The sequence below is a fragment of the Suncus etruscus genome, chromosome 13, assembly GCF_024139225.1.
Source record: "Suncus etruscus isolate mSunEtr1 chromosome 13, mSunEtr1.pri.cur, whole genome shotgun sequence".
NCBI classification, from domain to species: Eukaryota; Metazoa; Chordata; class Mammalia; order Eulipotyphla; family Soricidae; genus Suncus; species Suncus etruscus.
Window position 1 is genome coordinate 14,796,209 of NC_064860.1, and position 20,260 is coordinate 14,816,468.

The window sequence follows — 20,260 nt, forward strand, 5'->3', positions numbered from 1 at the left end:
TTCCTTCTTTCCTTCCTTTTCTTTTTTTCAAAGTTGCTTTAAAAATTGCTCCGTGTGATATTGTAAGCACCAGTAAGAGCTGGAGGCCTACTTGGGAATTAATTACTGAGCCCACTAAATTCAGGGAAGGAAAGCAGAGAAACCTTATATAGAGGGGCATCATGAACTGGCTCTTCTTCATAGAAGTATTATGGGTTTCTCTTTGAGACTCACCTCAGCTTCCCCGAACTCCAACTCTCATGTATCAGAAATCCAAAGAGATTCTTTGGAGTATAAAAGCCCAAAGTTCAGTACTAGGAACTGGAGCACTAGAACAGTGGGTAGAGAGCTTGCCTTTCATTCAGTCAACTTGAATTCATTCTCTAGTAACCCTAGAGAGTCCCCCAAACATTGATAGGAATACTTCCTGAGTGTAGAGCAAGGAGTACGTAAGCCATGAGCACCATTAGATATGGGCCCAAAACAAGTATAAACCAGTAAACACCCCCAAATTAAGGCCATTCTTTTTTTTTTTTTTTTTTTTTTTTTGTTGGTTTTTGGGCCACGCCCAGTGGTGCTCAGGGGTTACTCCTGGCTGTCTGCTCAGAAATAGCTCCTAGCAGGCATGGGGGACCATATGGGACACTGGGATTCGAACCAACCACCTTTGGTCCTAGATCAGCTGCTTGCAAGGCAAACACCGCTGTGCTATCTCTCCGGGCCCAAATTCAGGCCATTCTTATCTCTTTCTTCTTCATTTTCATATATATATATTTTTTTTTCTTCTTTCAGTGTTGATAATCAAAATCAAGATACCTCATACATACTTACATAGTAAATACTTTATCACTGAGGTATATTTCTTGTCTGAATTTTTTTTTAATAAATAAAAATTCCAGTTACTGGGGCCAGAGAGATAGCATGGAAGTAAGGCATTTACCTTGCATGCAGAAGGTCGGTGGTTCGAATCTTGGCATCCCGTATGGTCCCCCAAGCCTGCCAGGAGAGATTTCTGAGCATAGAGCCAGGGATAACCCCTGAGAGCTGCCGGGTGTGACCCCCCCAAAAAAAATTCCAGTTACCTAGTGCTTTATGCATCCCTAATTTTTGGGTGAACTTCCTGATGCAAGGGGATACTCAGAAAGATTGAAATATAAATAAGATGAAACATCTAGGACCTTAAAGTGAGATGTTACGTTAGCCACAATCAGAGGAGGGGTGTCTTGCTGCTTCTGCACCTCTCTGCTCCAGATATGAGGGGAATATGGAGAATTCTGTTCTGCAAAGACTCGGGCCTGACATACACTTAGCCTAGTTCTTCACCTCAAGGAACATGCAGAGTCAGCTCATTCGGGAAAGGCACCAAAACTTATCCCTGGCTTCTCAGGAAGTGAGAAATCTTGGTCACAGGGCAACAGAGGACACAGCCAGGTGGCTAACACCTGATTTGACAAAGCCATTTTAAAGGTGATGCCAAAGAAGTGAGAATGAGGACTTTCCTAGCTATGAGGGAAGGAAGGGATGGAAGTGGGGACTGATAGCCACAGGGATTCCCCCAAAGACCACTGGGTTCTTCCTACCCTAAATTTGTCAGCCCCATCAATCCCTGGTACCTGCAAAAACCACATGATGCCAGCTTTTACAAAACTGAGATGATTGAACACTAAGAAAGACTTATCCCAGCCCTCAGTGGTGTGCAGCCAGATGGCTGACATACAACTCCTGTTTCATCTGAGATTCCAAAGAAGTCAAACACCTCATATTTTGTTTCATAAGAGATTTTACAGAAATAAATCAACGTGCTACATGGAGAGGCCATCTAGTTTCTAAGGACTGTCAGATTGGTGCTGTGAATGTGTGTGTATGTGTGTGTGTGTGTGTGTGTGTATGTGTGTGTCACACATATGAGCAAGAGAGACAGACAGATACACAAAGAGAAAGAAATACGGAGAAAGGAGGTGCAAGTTATCCCAAAAGAGAAAAAAAATCAATATTAACACATTTTCTAAGTAGCTCCAAGGTCACAAACTGAATTAAACCATGCCCAAGGCAGATTCTGCATTTTAGTTGCAGATAGGCTTGCCAACTTGGGTTGAACTCTGGAAAGTGGTTGTTATACAGATTTTATAATAATTTTTTTGTTGTTTGTTTGTTTTTAGACTGGCAATGCTCAGGGGTTACTGCTAGCTCCAGAGATGCTCAGGAATCAGGGGTCTGTCCTAGAAGGACTTGGGGGACCATATGGGCTGCATAGAACTGAACCCAGGTTAGTCATGTCTAAAGCAACCTTACCCATTATACTATCTCTCTGGCCCCAAAGCAGTTATAGTTGGAATAAGCAGATGGTATGGATATTTGGAACTAGTCCTGGCTACTGCCTGAGGCTTTGGCTTCTCCTCCTAGCTTCCTCTTACAGGAAACTTGCTTGTATCTAGAACTGCTTCCTGATTACATAAAGACCCAATTTATAAATGAAAATGGAAAAAGAAACCAGCTCTTAACTCCAAACAGACCCAAGAATTCTTTCATTTTTATTCTATTTTTTTATTTATCAGTTTTTGAGCCATACCTAGCTATGCTCAGGAGTCACTCCTGACTCTTACTCCAGGAGGATCACTGCTCATGGCTTGGGGAGATCATGAGGTGCCAGGGATTGAACCTGGATTGGACCAATGAAGGCAAGCACTATATCCATTGTACTATTGCTCCACCCCTCTCCCATTTGTAAAAGTTCTGAGACAGGAGTGCTGAAAAGGATAATAGAGGCCAACTGTATGGTTGAGAACAACTAAACTTCTAGTGATGATCATATACAGAGACTGAATTGCCCTATACCTGAAACGTAGGTACAGTAGACGTTTATAAATCAGCAACTCCATAAAAAGTGCTGTACGAGTGGAATTTGCTGAAACAGTAACTCAGCAATGTTCTCAACGTAAGAAGAAAAAAAAAAGGTAACCACGTGAGGAACATGTGCTTCATTGTGGCTATCCTTTGATAATGTGTATGTCTATCAGCTAAAAACACATTGCTTATAGCAACATATATGGGATTCTTTAAGTCAACTATATCTCGGGAAAGCCAGAAATTTTTTACATAAACAATAAAGTCTGGAGGAATAAACATATCAAATGGAAACTTGATCGGTCATTTAAAACCTTTTTTGAGTGAATGTAAATGTGAATTTACCCTGTGTACCTGCAGCACAAGATAAACTGTGCGTAAACTCTGTGTGTGTGTGTGTGTGTGTGTGTGTGTGTGTGTGTTTGCATGTACAACTTCAGAGAGGGCAGAACAGTTCTTATGCAAGTTTTGGAATGAAAAAATCCCCAGTTACTGTAGCAACTAAGAGATCACATTGCATAGGAACAAGGAGATACAAAAATATCTTAAGAAATCTTGTGTCTTCATGTTTTGCACATTCCTTGTTGTTTGCAGAGAGACACGCCTTTGGTCTCTGCAGGAAACATCTCAGCAACCTCCTGGAGCAGTATGTGACAGGAGGAGGCTGCGAGAAAGGTGAGGTTGTGTTGCTGGGTTTACTGCAAAGCCATAGAAACTGGAATTATTTCATGACAACTAAAGATGGCATGAAATATTGATAAAAATTATTTGAGAAGCAAACAACTACACGTAAACAGAAACTGTAGAGAGGAGGTCAAAATAATAGACAAATTAGGGCCAGAGAGACAGTTTACAAGTAAGACATTATTTGCCTTACATGTAAGAGATCCCAGTTTGATTCCCAATACCCCACGAGGTACTCTGAACATCATCAGGAATGATATTTGAGCAAAGAAACAGAAATAAGCCCAGAGTACCCAGGGCCTGAATGGCCCTCAAATGAACAAAGCAAAAACAAAAACAAAAACAAAAAGAAAGGAAAGAAAAATTAATTTGCCTGGACTCTCCTTTCTGGGTAATGGAAGGCTGAAGAAATGAAAAACAAATAATAAAGTGACAGTATATATTCAATATAAATATTAATGAACATTTGGAATGTCAAAGAACAATGAAATCCAACAGAAGTCTGTCCACATGTGATCCTTGCTTTGTAAACTATGGCATACATATGCATGATAGTTTGAATTAACTCCTTACCAAATCTACGTTTGTTACCCCTTCCTCAACTTCTGCTAATCTCAACTGGATGGGAGGGGTCTGTGGTTGCGAATAAAGGGGTTACTTTAGGGGTGTAAGGGGATTAAGAGAGAATTTAGCAAGGGAAGCCTCGCTGAATGTTGGAGAGAAATATCAGGGAGAGGATTTGAACGCAGGGCTGCTTATGGAGCCTAATTAAAAGGTTGGCTTAGTAGCCACACACGGTGGTTGGGGCCTTTAATAAAGCTGATGTCTCCTGAAATCTGACTGCCTATGGATCATTTCCTCGCTGCTACCATGAACCCTGAGACCTGCTGCTGAAAGGGGATGTAGATGTCTGGCCCGGGCTGGAGGAGAAAGGCCTTACCTTCCCCTCCACCCACCGTTATCCACTTTCATCCAGCCCCAAGAAGGCAAGTGTTTGGAGGTTGGTTGGTGGTAAGTGGTTAGTTAATGGATGAGGCTAACTTTATTGTTATTTCAATATTGCAATGCCATAAGGCAGTAGTTTTTGTTTGTTTGTTTTAAGTTTGCTTTTATTTAGGAGTCCCATATCTAAGTCCTCCCCAGGACATTCTGAACTCAGAAAACAATCCCAAATATTTAATGAGTTGACTTGAAATGTGGCTGGGATACTTAAAACTGGATGTACTAGGGACCGGATAGATAGCACAGTGGTAAGGCATTTGCCTTGCAAGCAGCCGATCCAGGATGGACGGTGGTTCAAATCCTGGCATCCCATATGGTTCCCAGAGCCTGCCAGGAGCGATTTCTGAGCACAGAGTCAGGAGTAACCCCTGAATGCCGCCAGGTGTGACCCCTCCCCCCAAAAAACAGAAAACAAACAAATTGGATGTACTGAGAATCCATTTGTTCCCATCAGCATCGTTTTATAGGGAGGAAAGCTGCAAGAGATCTAGCTACAGAGGTATTTTTAGAATATCTAGGAACACAATAATTCTTGGCATTGACAGGCATATTTAATCAAATTATAAAAAAAAGTTACTCAAAGCTTGCTGGCTTATTAATTGGTGTCCATTGACAAGACTGACACTTTTGGGGGCCAGAGTGATATGATAGCATAGCAGGGAAAGTATTTACCTTACATGCGGCTGACCTAGGTTTGATCCCCAACATCCCTTATAGACCCCAGGAGTGATTCCTGCGTGAAGAGTCAGGAGTAACCCTTGAGTGCCATTTGATGAGGACCCCAAACAAAACAAAACAAAAACAAACAAAAAGACAGGTACTTTTCTAGATAGTATTCAACACTCAAGAATAATCATTGTGAGGCCGAGAGATAGCACAGCAGTAGGGCATTTGCCTTGCATGCAGAAGGACGGTGGTTCGAATCCTGGCATCCCATATGGTCCCCAAGCCTGCTGGGGGTGATTTCTGAGTGTAGGGCCAGGAGTAGCCCCTGAGAACTGCTAGGTATGGCCCAAAAACCAAACCAAACAAACAAACAAACAAAAAGAATAATCATTGTAAACTCAACTGTATTATAAACAACCTTGTACCTGTGATTATTTATTGTGTTTATTGTGTTTATGTAAAATAATCATTAAGGTAATTAATTAAAATATATAAACAAAAAAGAATGGTTATTTTTACCTTTGAGGTGGTGGTTGTTAAATTTAAGAAAATAGGTTTAAAGCTGGAAAAAATGGAAGAGCTCTAATTTTCTAACTCTATAGAAGTGAAAACTCAAGCTCAGAGAATATCTGACTCACTAAATTTGTTTTCAGCATACCTGTAGGAAGTCTGTCAGAATGTCAATTCCAACAGATATTTTTAATGCTGATAACAAAATAGCAAATTACAGAAAAATTTTGCATGTACTAGCTAACCAACAAATATTACTGTTACATTAAAAATAAATTTCAGCTATTTTACTTATTCATTTATTTTTGGTTTTGGGACCACACCTGGAAGTGCTCAGGTGTTACTCCTGGCTTTGAACTCAAGGTCACTGCAGGTAGGTTTGAGCAACCATATAGAGTGCTGGGGTTCAAGCCTGGGTTGATCACATGCAAGGCAAGTACCCTATCCACCGTACCAAACTCCAGGCCACTCTTAGCTATTTTAAAGACATAAGTGAAAAGTCATAATTTAAAAGAAAATAAAATTATGTATCTGGTCATAGACTAAGGAAGGACATACTTATTTTATTTTATTTTTATTTTTATTTATTTTTTTGTTTTTTGGCTTACACCTGGCAGCACTCAGGAGTTCTTCCTGGCTCCATGCTCAGAAATTGCTCCTGGCAGGCTCGGAGGACCATATGGGATGCCGGGATTCGAATCAATGACCTTCTGCATGAAAGGCAAATGCCTTACGTCCATGCTATCTCTTCAGTCCGAACATTCTTATTTTAGAAGTAACTTTCAAATTAAATAACATGAAGCATGGGGTCGCAGAGATAGCATGGAGGTAGGGCATTTGCTTTGCAGGCAGGACAGTGGTTCAAATCCCGGCATCCCATATGGTCCTCTGAGCCTGCCAGGAGTGATTTCTAAGCTTAGAGCCAGGAGTAACTCCTAAGTGCAGCCAGGTGTGACCCAAACCTCCCTCCCCCAAAATGAAGCAATTTTTCTTCATATATAATAAAATATCTAATATAATAAAATAAGAAACTAGGAACAATGCCATATCTCCAACATGACCCTTTTACTATATTGAGAAATTTCTTTTAATATTGAGAAATATACAAATGAAAATATGGGCGAAGGAGATGAAAATATACAAATAGAAAAAAAAAGAAAAAAAAAGAAGATAAGTGAATCTAAATGGTAAATCGTCATGGATTATTACTAAAAATGAATGATCAGTTGATGATCAGTTGATGAATAAAAACACTTTTGCAACCATATCAACATGATAAAAAAATACTTAATTTTTCCTAAGAATCCAAATACCCAGTAAGGGTAAAGTTGAGACTGAGGTGAGCAAATTAGAGAATAAATACTTCCAAGCACAGCTGATGTAAGTGAAAACTGGCACAAGATTTATGGAAAGTAATTAAGTAAAAACAAGAGATGAACATGGAGCATACCTATAAATGGTAATTACTCAGCAAGAAATTTCTCCTTAAGAAATATAAACTGGAGACAATTCATGGGTAAGGGAGGGCACTGCGCATGTGCAGGAACCAAGTTCTGTCCCTGGGCTCATCAGGCAATGGAGCACACTGCATACAACCCTGACCATATAGACCCCAGTGCCATAGACAGAACTCTGAACCTGGTAGCCCAGCTGGCTGAAAAGAGCTGGGGGGGGGTGACCCCCAAGCTCCTGCATGGAGCACTCTAGCCCTCAAATGATATATCAAAATAAAAACTCATGTAGTATGTGATCATTTGTATGTATATATATCTATATATATCATGTATATGTGATCATTATCAGCAACATTGTTCTTGTGCTTTTTTGTTGTTGTTTTTGTTTTGTTTTGTTTTGTTTTGTTTGGGGGGGTCACACCTGGCAGCGCTCAGGGGTTACTCCTGGCTCCATGCTCAGAAATCGCTCCCGGCAGGCTCAGGGGACCATATGGGATGCCGGGGTTCAAACCATTGACCTTCTGCATGCAAGGCAAATGCCTTACCTTCATGCTATCTCTCCAGCCCCATGCTTTTGTTTTATGGGCCACACTCAGCTGTGCTCCGGGCTTACTCCAGTCTCTGCAGTCAGGGATCACTCCTGGCAAGACTTGGGAGATCATGTGGGGTACTAGGGAATGTAAAAGGGTCTTCTACATTCAAGTTAAGCACCTTACCTGCTATACTCTCTAGTCCTATTGCAATACTCTGAAGATAGGCTCCCCTCACATGAATGGGTGAGTGGCTAAAATATGTCATGAAAACACAACAAAGCTATATCCTGTGTCTAGTCAGGGGAAAGTGGTAGGGGAATCTTGTATTTTTTCTTCTTAGCAGCTTTCTATTATTTATAAATTTATAAATTCTCTACAGAGAACATGTGTGTATTCCAACCCTCCTTTTCTTCCCAAGGTCCCCCAGACCTCCAGAAAGGAAAAAACAACATTCCCAGTATTTCTATTCCAGATTTAAACCATCTTGAAACTCAAGCTCAGGCTTATATAGCATTCATAAACTCTCTCTTTGGTTTCTGGGCCACACCTAGCAGTGCTCAGAGCTTACCAGTTCTATGCTCACAGATCACTTCTGGCAAGCTTGGGGATCATATGGGGTGCTAGGGATTGAACATGGGTGGGTTACATGCAAGCCAAATATCTTATTCACTCTACTACACTTTGTCACAAAACTCTCCTTACTGCATTAAAACACTGAAGTTCTGGAATAGTTAGATTCCAAGACAGTATGTGGGGGGGGGGGGATTTCTAAGCAAAGACTCAATGGGAATAAGCACATGCAGATTCTAAATGTTCCCAAGAGCTGCTCTATCTTTCTTAAGAAAGATTTTTCCAGGGTGTGGTGAGTGTTTTCTCAGGTCTGTGCAAAACTCCCTGATATGCCAAGATCGTGCGTGAAAGAACAGGAACTTGAGATTTATGGACTTGGATCGGAAATGGGATCTACTTAAATTTGAGATTAAAGTTCAGGTCTGATTGCCAAATTACGATGGAAATGACATTTAATAGGTTGACAAGTCACAAAGTTTCCTGTCCACAAGCATCCAACAATCAAGCTTGAGACAATCAGATAGAAACTGGTGCTCTGCTTTGTTCTAAGGATTCTTCTCTTCCATTTTAAGTGTTAGAAGTCTGCCTGATCCAGTCAAGATCTTCCCCTCACTATCTTAACTCCACAGTTGAAACCATCATGTCAAATCTTTCATTATACATATTAACCAACTCGGATCCTAGGTATTCCTGTCCCTGCCACAATATATTCTATTATGTCACTCCTGTGTTTTGAAGTTCCAGGAAAACAAATTAATAAGGTGGGGGGAGACAATGCCACTACCATGGCTTCAATTACTGTCTCGGTTTCCATGTTCTTATTGTTCAAGCAAAGCAAGTTTTAATACTGATATGATTTTTGATACTGAGATGATCCATGCTTTCTTACAGATAGCTAGTAAGAAGCATGGGATAATCTCACTAATTTCATTTTTTATGACAAAATTACTTGACCCACTTTCAGAAATAGCTGTGCTAAGTTTCTGATGGGGTAACTTATAATAAGTAGACAAATTTGGGGTCAAGGGTCATTATAATCAACCAGTCTTACTTTTAGGTACTTATAAAATACAACTTCAGGCACACAAAGATAAAAATATACAGACACTAAATTGAAACCCTACTCACCATTTTGGGGGAACTATTTCCATTGCTTCTTTGCTTCTCTGTGCTCAGGGATCACTCCTAGTGCACTTGGGTAACCATACAGGTTGTCAGGCTTCATGCTAGACAAGCATCCCATCCCTATACAATCACTCTGGCCCTTGAAACTTTACTCTTCATACCCTCCACACCCTGCAATCCCTCCCTCCCTCCCAAGCACAACTATGGAGGCCACTCAGTGGTTCTAGGGTTGGAGGTTCTGCACAAGCACTTGTAAATGCTGTGCCCTGCCATGCTATGTGAGTATAACCTGAACCACATTGGTAATGTTCTGTGGTGGTGGTACTCCAGGGCTCCAACCAGTAATGCTCAATGGACCAAGTGATCCCGATGACTAAATCGGGGTCAACTATCTGTAACGCAAGCACCGCAACTCCTGTACGATCTCTCTGGTCTTAAATCACAACTTTTCAAGTAAATGTGAAATAACTTTGGTGAATACTAATTAATAAACTATATATTTTTTCTGGATTTTGGTCAGAAAATTAAACTTTACCTCTCTTATTAGGATATTATCTGTATATTTTGGGGGGTTAATTTTTGGGTCTTAACTAGTGGTGGCTACTCCTGGTATGCTGATCACTCCTGGTGGTGAATCGTGGTGGTGGGGTACCATGCAGTGCTGGGGAGCAAATCCAGTCCTCCTATTTTGCAAAGCACTCATTGCAGCCTTGTGAGCTACCTCTTTGGTCCCAGGGAATATTTTAACATTTACCTCTGATTAATGAATTTCTTGGGTTTTTTTTGGGCCGGGGGTTACTCCTGGCTCTGAGCTCAGAAATCGCTCCTGGCTTGGGGAACCATGTAGGACACTGAGGGATTGAACCACGGTCCATCCTGGGTCAGCCGCATTCAAGGCAAATGCCTTACCACTGCACCATCACTCTGGCCCCTGATTAATGGATTTCTAAGTGCATGAATGACTAGATCAGTACTTATTGCTCATTATTGCTCCTGTTAAACAGGTGCCAGGTTTTAAGAAAAAAATTGTCTTACCCCAATGATCAAGACACCAGATATCTAAAGTTCTTAATGCCCATGATTCTCAGAGGAAAAAGCCAGAGTACTCAGATAGATTGTAAAAAATAACGCATCATCACAATTCCACAGCTTGTGATTACAACGAATTCACTTAGCAGGGAGATAGCATCCATCAACCATAAAATTCAGTTTGGGATTTTATTATGCATTGCACCATTTGAGGACCATTATGATTTTTTATTTACAAGGGTATCAACATAAAGCTGCTTTTAACCTCTATAAATCTTAGGCAAAGCAAGATCACAAAAGGTTTCAAAAATCATCTGAATAAAGTGTCATTCTGTCCCCTCTTTATGAAGCCAAATTTTATGGGGGTCAAAATTTTACCTTGACATTTTCCTCTCAACTCCTACCTTCAAGAACACCAAGGTAAGTCCCAATGATTAAGTTTTCCTATAACTCCCTACAAATCCCTACCCCCAAGCTACTTCCTGCTATTTGAATTATCTTTATATCCCATTATTTTCTCCTCTAGGTGTTTCTCAGATCTCCAAGAGCCCCTAATCCCTCTTTTTCTGACTCAGCTTCTCTTAATCATGCTCAGCCATTCCTGGAACTTGAACAAAGAGGATATTTACAAGGGCTTGTCAAAATCATTGAGCCTTGTTCGCACCAATGCATACAAATGTACAATAAATGAAGAGATAGGTCACATCCTAACTTCTCCATGTCTTCAAAGAGGGAGAAAGTATTGGGAAAGGACAACTCAATAGGAGAATCTATTACAAGTAATTTTAAGCACTACATTGTTGGTCTTTTTTGTTGTTGTTGTTGTTTGTTTTTTGTTTGTTTGTTTGTTTTGTTTTGGGGTCACACCCGGCGGTGCTCAGGGGTTACTCCTGGCTGTCTGCTCAGAAATAGATCCTGGCAGGCACGGGGGACCTATGGGACACCGGGATTCGAACAAACCACCTCTGGTCCTGGATCAGCTGCTTGCAAGGCAAACGACACTGTGCTATCTCTCCGGACCCTACATTGTTGGTCTTGAGGCCCAACAAACAAGTCCTATATGTTTTGGTAATGATGAGAAGCTTAAAAAAAAAAAGATAAAATCAGGTCTTATGTAACAACAAACAAGAAGATGGCCGTGTTTTAAATAAAATATGGGTATTTGACGTGGCTTATTAGAAAAATCTGTATTGTACACTTGTCCACAGTCTGTTATGTTCTGCTATGATATTTTCAGCAATCTTCTATTTTTACTAGCTTAAAACAACATTTCAGGCTGCTATATGCCAGATGGATTTTTTTTCCCCTTTCCACCCACTTCCCTTTACAAAAAGAAAAGTGAATTCTTTGTATCCTATGGAAAGCTTTCATAACTCCTTTTTCTCATTTTCATCAGTTCAAATAATCTGAATCACTCAAAAAAATCACCAAACTTTGAATCAACCAGCGATAAACATCAAAAGAGGAAAATGTATTTAAACTGAAGATACAGGAACCAGAGAAAGCATAGCAGTAGGCTTTCATGCTACCAACCTGGGTTCAGTCCCTCCATACTCTATCTATGCCCCTGAGCCCACAAGGAGTGGTGATCTCGAGGGTAGAGCCAGGAGTAAGCCCTGAACATAGCTCTGTGTGACTCCCAGAAAACAAAATCAAGTGAACATATATGACTGGATGGTGTTAACCAAAATGTGCAAACCCCATACCCAGGTCCCCTCAGATCCAGTCATTCAATTCTGCTTCCAGAATTACATAATTCTCTTTCCACATCCATACATGTTTTGCTTGGGCCAGACTACCCAGCCATCTCACTTCTTTTATGTATATATCTTTTGGGGGTCACACCCGGCAGCGCTCAGGGGTTACTCCTGGCTCTACGCTCAGAAATCACTCCTGGCAGGCTCAAGGTCCATATGAGACACTGGGATTTGAACCACTGTCCTTCTGCATGCAAAGCAAATGCCCTACCTCCATACTATCTCTCCGGCCCCACCATCTCATTTCTTTTAGAACTCTTCTCACCTGCCAGATTCTGGGCTGTTTAACAGAGGAGATGTGCTCCTAAGTGGTGTTCAGGGAGTCACTAGGGCTAAGTCCAGTGATGCTTGAGAGGCTGTGGGTGCTGGGATCAAACTCAGGGCTTTGTGCATGCCAGATATGTGCTCCTTCCCACCTCACACTGTCTCTTCCTCAGGATACCTCACTGGATGAGTCCATGACAGGTTTCCAGAGCACCCTTATAGCACTCACAGCTGAGGGCACCACAAACTCAGCCCCCCAGTTTTTCTATGAGTGTTAACTCCTCTTGGGCTTGGGGACTCCATGTTCCTTGATAACTCTCTCTTCAGGATTTTATTTGTTCCCACCTCACTACTATGCAATTACCATGAAGTATTCTCCATTATTTCCCTCTTGTTTGGTTTTAATGCCGCCCTTATATGCCCAAGTAAAACCAAACTATCCAAGATTTCCAGCATTACCTGATTCCTCTAAAAAGTGTTGATTATTTTTGTTTGTTTGTTTTTCTTGTTTGGGAGTCAAACCTGGTAGTCTTCAGAGCTTACTCCTGGGCTCTAGGATCAGGGATCACTCCAGGCTGTACTCAGGGAACCATATGGGATGTGAGGATTCAATCAGTGTAGTCTGAAAGCCAGGCAAACTCTCGACCCACTTTCTGTACTATCTCTCAGTGCCTATAGTTTTCTTTAGCTATATCAGTGCACATCAGGCTTGTGAGTATCAGGTAGAAATAACAAAAGGTCATTGTGTGTAGGAAAAAACCTACTACCAAGAGGTATAAAATCCAAAGAGAAAAAAAAAAATTACAACTTTTTTTTAGTACTTCCCTCTTCAATAATCTCTCAAGCATAACAGAGATGATATGACTTTTCATTTGATGGGAATAAAATATGAATCCGACCCAGGATGCAGCATCTATGACGGGGAGAACACTGGATCCTTTGAGAACTAAATTTTGATAATTTCAGTTATCAAATTTTCTTTAATTGGGCCTTTTAGAATAAACATGAATATCCTCAGAAATAAATAGCATGGTAAAAAAAAAATTCCCCTTTTTCAAAATGCTGAAATTACTTTTTAAAAATGCCAGCACTTACAATGGCTTCTTGCAGGAACCTAAAAATATAGATAATGAGCAGATGGCTGTATCAGACAGCCTGTATGTGGTGCCAGCTTCCACCCGCAGCTGAGCCGCCATTTTTCCGGAGAAAACCAGTCCCCAGCAAAGCAGAATTTAAAGAGCCAAGAAGTGAACCTAACTTGGGAAACCTGCTGTGGAATAAAGAAGTGCATGGATTCCCATAACTGTGGAATATATTTACTAGAAGTATTTCCCCTCTCTCTAGATTCCTGAGAAACTAAACACTGCATTAAACATTGGGTGAGGTACTTGCCTAGCATGTGGCTTGGTTCAATCCCTGGCACCACATATGGTCCTCTGGGTTTCTGAGTGTAGAGCCAGTAGTACCTCCTGAACATTACTGGGTGTGGCCCCAAACTAATCCCTCTACAGAAAAAGGGAAAAAAAAAATAAACCCTAGCACATTGTCTTAAACAGTTTTGTTTTGTTTTGTTTTGTTTTTTATCCCCAGTGTTCACCTTAATGTGGGAAGAGACTTCCTGGGGAGAGGTGTTGGATCTCAGGACTGAGCACTTGCTTTGTTTGTGGGAATCCCTAGTTCAATTTCCCACAACTGCCTGAAGCAACCCCTGAGCACTGAGCCCCTGAGCACTGTAGGTTTTGACCCCAAACCCAGAGCAACAAGAACACCAACAACAAAAAAAGAGACTTTCCCTATTTTCTATGTATAGCGCCCCCCCCCCCCCCCGCAAGCTAGCTCATAAATTTCTTGGACTAGAGAACTATCGTCTACCACTTTTGTGTTCCTTTGTTGTCTTATTAATCTTGATAAAAAATAAACTAGAACAAGTCACTCAAGAAAGCCTTTTATCTTTAAAAGTTGCCTTTGTACCAAACTCAAAGACTAAGGACTTTATTATGAAGAAAAAGAACATTTTTAACTCTACGATTTTTTCACTTTACTGATGTGCTGTTATTATTTTTCTATAATTATTATATTTAATTGTATAGGATACTAGTTATTGTAGCAATAATGTGATAACATTCGATTTGCCTTTAAGTAGCTTTTAAAGTAAATTATTAGTAGTGGCCACACTGTATTTAGTTTTATCTGCCTTAAACATCGAATGTTAACATGTTTCGTTTATGCATATCAACTAGCATGAATACGAAGTCTTGAACTTGATATTTGCAGTTTAGAAAATAAAGTAGCTAAACAAATGGAAGTAGGGAAATGGCAGAGACCAACGTTTAACAAGGAACTTATTAGCAGTGTCAGTCTCCCTAATGTTCCAAGCTATGTCTCCCCACTAAACTGCCAGTCCCCCCTCCCCCCAATCAGAAGCTCGTTGACGCAAGCAAAAATCCAGGATGAGGCTCCAGGAAACAGGGAAAGGAAATTCCGGCCCAGCTGAGTGATAGGGACCCTGTCTCTGGCAAGAGCAGACTAGGCAAAGATTGAGTTTCGGAACCTGCCAAAATGCCCCTTCCCACACAGACGTTACGAGTGAATTAGAAAAGGGGAAGGAAGTAGGGTGGGTCCCCAGACTTAACAAAAGAACTGAAGAAGGGGGGGAGAGGCAGAAATGGGGTCTCTAGGGAAGAACTTGCTGAGCCCAGCCTTTTCAGGCACCAAAAGACCCCCAGGGTTAGAATTTTAAAAGTTTAGGTGCTGCTTTTGGTATTTCTATTCAACCAATGGCTGGTAGTTCTAGTCTATAAACTGCATTTCTCCAAGGAGAATTTGTTTCCTGCTAACTTGCCCCACTGTATTCCAGAAAGCAGGTTCCATAGATACAACAGGAAAGTGAACAGTGCAACTGCTTTGTAAATCTGAGTTCAGATATAGCATCAGTGAGTCTGCCCCTGTCTCATTTTCACCCACATCTATTGCTATTGTTTCCTTGAACATCTCCTTCAGGATCATGCCCCCAGGGCTGCTTTTTGGTCATCCTTTCATCTTCACAAAATCAGAAACCCTGTCACCTTGCCTTGTCTGCTCACAAGGCCTGATGAGAGAAAGGCAATCTCCTTAGAAATTGTTCCAGAGGCAATCAGATCCATGCCTGTTCTCACAGCCCAGCTTTCTGCTTAGCTTCCATTGTCAAATTGGAATAATATAATTTACTAAACACGAGTCTCGCCCCTACCCATCTTTTTTTATTTCATTGGTTTGATTTTGGAACTCTAAGTGGCTGTGCTCAGGGATCAGATCTGATGGTGCTCAAAATGGTGGTACCATTTTCTCTCCCTTTCCACTCATGGTATGCTTTAGTGACATGAAGATTTGGTTATCTGAAGAAAAGAAAAAGTACATTTTGACATCTCTGTGTGTAGTCTAATACTTTTTTTCCCACTAAGAATAATTTTCAACTTGTTTTGTTTTAATTTTTGTTTTGGGGCCACACCTGACTAAAGTCTGGGCTTATTCTTGGCTCTGTGCTCAAGGATTACTCCTCAGATGCTTGGGGAACCATATGTGATAGCTGGGTCAGCAAGGACAAGGCAAGTGTGGTAACCCCTGAATTATCTCTCAGATCTTGCTCTTCATCAGTTTGAATGACTTAATGCCAACCACAAACCCAGATTAAGGCCCATGTCCAACTCTTCCTCTGTCATAAGAGAGAACTCTGTTTTCTTCCAGTATAAATAGGCATTTTAAAGAACCTGGTATAAAAAAAATGTTTTGTTTGTTTCCATTGTCAGAAGACCCATCTAGCTATCTGTTAATGCTGGATATTTTAGTCTATAGCTCATATACCTGAGATACTGCAGAGAGCAAATCAAGGTTTGGTTTCTAGAAGGGCCAGAAATTCAAGGACCTGAAGAGGTGGTGCTAATTGGGACATTTAGTGCCAGGGACCCCCAGGACCACCCTTGATGCTCAGAGGCCTTAGGGTCACAGCCAATGGTACTGGGGCCTCCAGGGCTTTACTTAGTGCTGCTCAGGAGGTCATATAGCAAATAGTACTTTATCTAGCAGATGAATCAGCTCTCAGCCACAATGTGAATGTCTGACAAAGCTTTTTACAAAAGCTCTATTAGATATTTACTCATCCTTGTACTTAACAGAATATTTGTTTAATTTTATTTTGGTGTCACACCCAGTGGTATTCAGGGCTTGCTCCTGGCTCTGTGCTCAGGGATTACTCCTGGTAGTGCTCAGGGATAGGAGCCATGTGCAAGGCAAACCTGTGTGGTACTATTGTTCTAGCCCTTATATTCCTAAATGCCTATCATTATACATATGTATATATATATCAGAATATTCCTATATACCTATCATTATAATAAAAATGTCATTCCAGGGGCTGGAGCGGTGGTGTAAGCCATAAGGCACCTGCCTTGTGCACACTAGCCTAGGACAGACAGCAGTTTGATCCCCGACGTCCCATATGGTCCCCCAAGCCAGGAGCAATTTCTCAGCACATAGCCAGGAGTAACCCCTGAGCGTCACTGGGTGTGGCCCAAAAAACAAAAAAAAATGTCATTCCAAATTAAAATAATATTCAATATGTCAGAACACCCCTATACCTCCATAACCAATTTAGCACTGAAATGACTCCTAACAGCTATGGCTGTTATATCTCATCATATCTCATCATATTGTTATAGCTCGTTTACATTCCATTGTCTCATCTTAGGTTCTTTCAATGCTTTCCTCCTCACCACTCATTTTTTCCCTTTAAATCAATGCCAAAGAGATCTTAGGAAGACAACATCTAATAATATCAATTTCATTCCTTGGTGGCTTGCCTTTGCCAGAAAGGCATGTTCAAACTCTCTCAGTGGCTTAACAAGTCTTTCACAAGTCTGAGCCTCCTACAGCCCACCCACCTTCATGCCATGTGAACCATCCGCTGCTCAAGCCCTGTGTCTTCCTGCTGCTTCCTCTGCCAGAAACATGCTCCTCGCCCTTCCCTTCTCTGACGTTAGACAGGTTTTAAGTTCAAGTTCAAAGGTCTAGATCTGGTAACATGTTTCTTCTACTGATAGAATCTTAAAGACTAGGGACTGTGACGCCTTTATAAAAGGTCATTTTTTTTTTTTTTTTTTGGTTTTTGGGTCACACCCAGCAGCGCTCAGGGGTTCTTCCTGGCTCTACGCTCAGAAATTGCTCCTGGCAGGCTCAGGGGACCATATGGGACGCTGGAATTTGAATCACCGACCTTCTGCATGCAAGGCAAACACCCCACCTCCATGCTATTTCTCCAGTTCAATAAAAGGTCATTTCTTTCAAGTGTTACTATATCAAATTTGGGACAAATTTTAGCTACCTCCTTCAAGTTCTCATGGAATAATCTTTACCACTTAGCAGTGAGAGCTGGCTAATTCTGCCAATACCCAGTGAGTAGAAAATAGGACAAACAAGTACTTTCTGAGTGATCATTATGCATTTCACTTAAAAAAAGAAGTTAAAGCAACTTAGACAAGAAGCAAAGAGCAAAGGGTTTTTGTAATTTCATGCCTTTATAATCACAGATTTTACCAATTTAAGGAAATGTTAGAAATGTTCACCCTGAAAGCAGAAAGTCTCTTCAGTTTATAATGATATGTACTACCAGCAAATTTTATTTGATCAAACTTAGGTCTCCCCAGTGCTGTCGTCCTTTCAGTTGCTTTCTCATTTGGAGCAAACTGACATAAAAAAGGGATGTGGCATCATGGAACTGGAGGAACAATGCAATTTAGGAATCAATATTTACATTGATTATTTGGAGGCTCAAATTTTATGTAGTCTACTTAACCTAGGAATGGTAGGTGAGGTAAAGTACTTTACACTTATAAAGAAAAGGAAACCTGTATAGAACTCCAGGGTTTGGTCCTTAATGTGACTCTTACAATAAGCAGAGGAAACTGCATGTTGAGGTTTATGGTGAGTCAACTGCAGTTTCCTCTGGACACGCTGAGTGCTGCAGCTGAGATTTCACAAGGACAGGCGCTAAACCTGTCCTTTCCTATGGGATTTAAGAAAAATAAAATACATTATTGTTGTAATACACAGAGATAATAGAGATGAGGGCTGGAAGGACTGGCCCATGGTATAAAACTTACCACAAAGAGTGGTGAGTGCAGTTAGAAAAATAACAACACTAACAACTATCATGACAATGGTAGTGAGCGAGAGAAGTAGAATGTCTGTCTTGAATACAGGCAGAGGGTGAGAGAGGAGGGACATGAGGGGGGGGGCACTGGTGGTGGGAATATTGCACTGGTGAAGGGGTGTGTCCTATTTTTATAACTGAAACCCAACTACAAACATGTTTGTAATCATGGTGCTTAAATAAAGATATTAATTTTTTTAAATGTGTTCTTTCAATACGTGACCAATGGAAATGCTGCTTCTTTCTCCTGAATGCTGTGAACTTAATGCATAGGTGAAGGCTTCCACACATCAAATGCCTCAAAAGACCAGTAAAAAAATCTGCCAGATGTGCTTTATACCTAATGAAACTATAAGAAACACAAACATCTAGTATCAAGTAATCCATAGAGTGAAGTTCTATTTTAATGTTGACTTTGAGAGCTGATTAGTTAAACTGGCATAAGACTGAAGGAGAAAGCCATGGGAAAAGCAAAGTTATAGAAAGTCTACATAGAAAGAACTATAATTCCAATGCTTATCAAAATGCTATTTTTCCCCTCAGAAGCACAAACCTTCAGGATCATAGATGTTAATGATGCATCCTTATTAAGACATCCATGTTGAATAAAACCCCCTACTGTTAGGGCTGGAGAAATAGTACAGTATGTACTTTCTTGCCTTGCACATAGCCCATCTGGGTTTGACTTTTGGCGCTACAATATGATCTTCACAAGCCTTACCAGAAGTGATCCCTAAGTATAGAGTCAGACTAAGCCCTGAGAATCACCAGGTTTAATCCCCAAACAAACAAACAGACAAACAAAAAACCAAAATAAAAGCACCTTACTATTTTTTATCTAAAAGATTTAAGGATAAGATAAAGTAAGTAACTATAGCAAAGAAATACAATTTCTCTCACTAAATTTTGTCTCATGTTGAAGCATCATAAATGATCAACATTGAGTTCAGATTTGTATTGTTACATATTTTAAGGGTAATTATATGATCCATTTATTGTACCTAGAACATTCTGGATTGAAATAAACATAAGCAAAAACGGCAAATACTTTCCTGTATAAAACTGTAGAAAGTTGAGGTATCAGCCTGTTGCTTTCAATCTTGAGGAAGTAATACTTAATGGTTTGATTTTGAAAAATTATGTCCTGCTCCCAGACTGTCCCTCTTTCATTAAGTCAAACATGCAATCCATTATAAATGGATTGAACACTAATTTTAAGGACCAAAGAGAAAACACGCTCACAATTCATGTGGCATGTTGTCATACTAGCATCTGGTCAGAATCCTCCTGCTTTCAGAACTGCCAAATGTAGAGAACATTCACCTTGCAGTAAATAAAATGCAGCCTTCAGAAAATGGTTGCTTTTTTGATTAAACTGCACAGAAAGGAATATGTTTGAGCAACCTGAAACACACATAATCCAAATATTCGAAGGACTAACATTAGGAGGCAGATGGACACCCCAAATATTCTGGATACTTTCAATATACTTGACCAAGTTCTGATGCTTTTGAAGGTGACCTAGTAGCAATGTGAAGACTCTGGAAAGTATTATCCTAACTTGTAAAGCCAACAGCCATTCCTGAAATACTTCAGTGACAAAATTTTGGAAATGCTTCGTTATTCTCCGTCCCTCATTGAGATACCACTGTGACAGCC

General features: G+C 40.6%; 1 protein-coding gene across 1 annotated transcript in view; it reads right to left on the reverse strand.

Annotated features, from left to right (window-relative positions):
• The window catches only part of RAPGEF5 (Rap guanine nucleotide exchange factor 5), a 264,811-nt gene that overhangs the window by 97,207 nt on the left and 147,344 nt on the right, over positions 1 to 20,260 (reverse strand). The window lies entirely within an intron of this gene.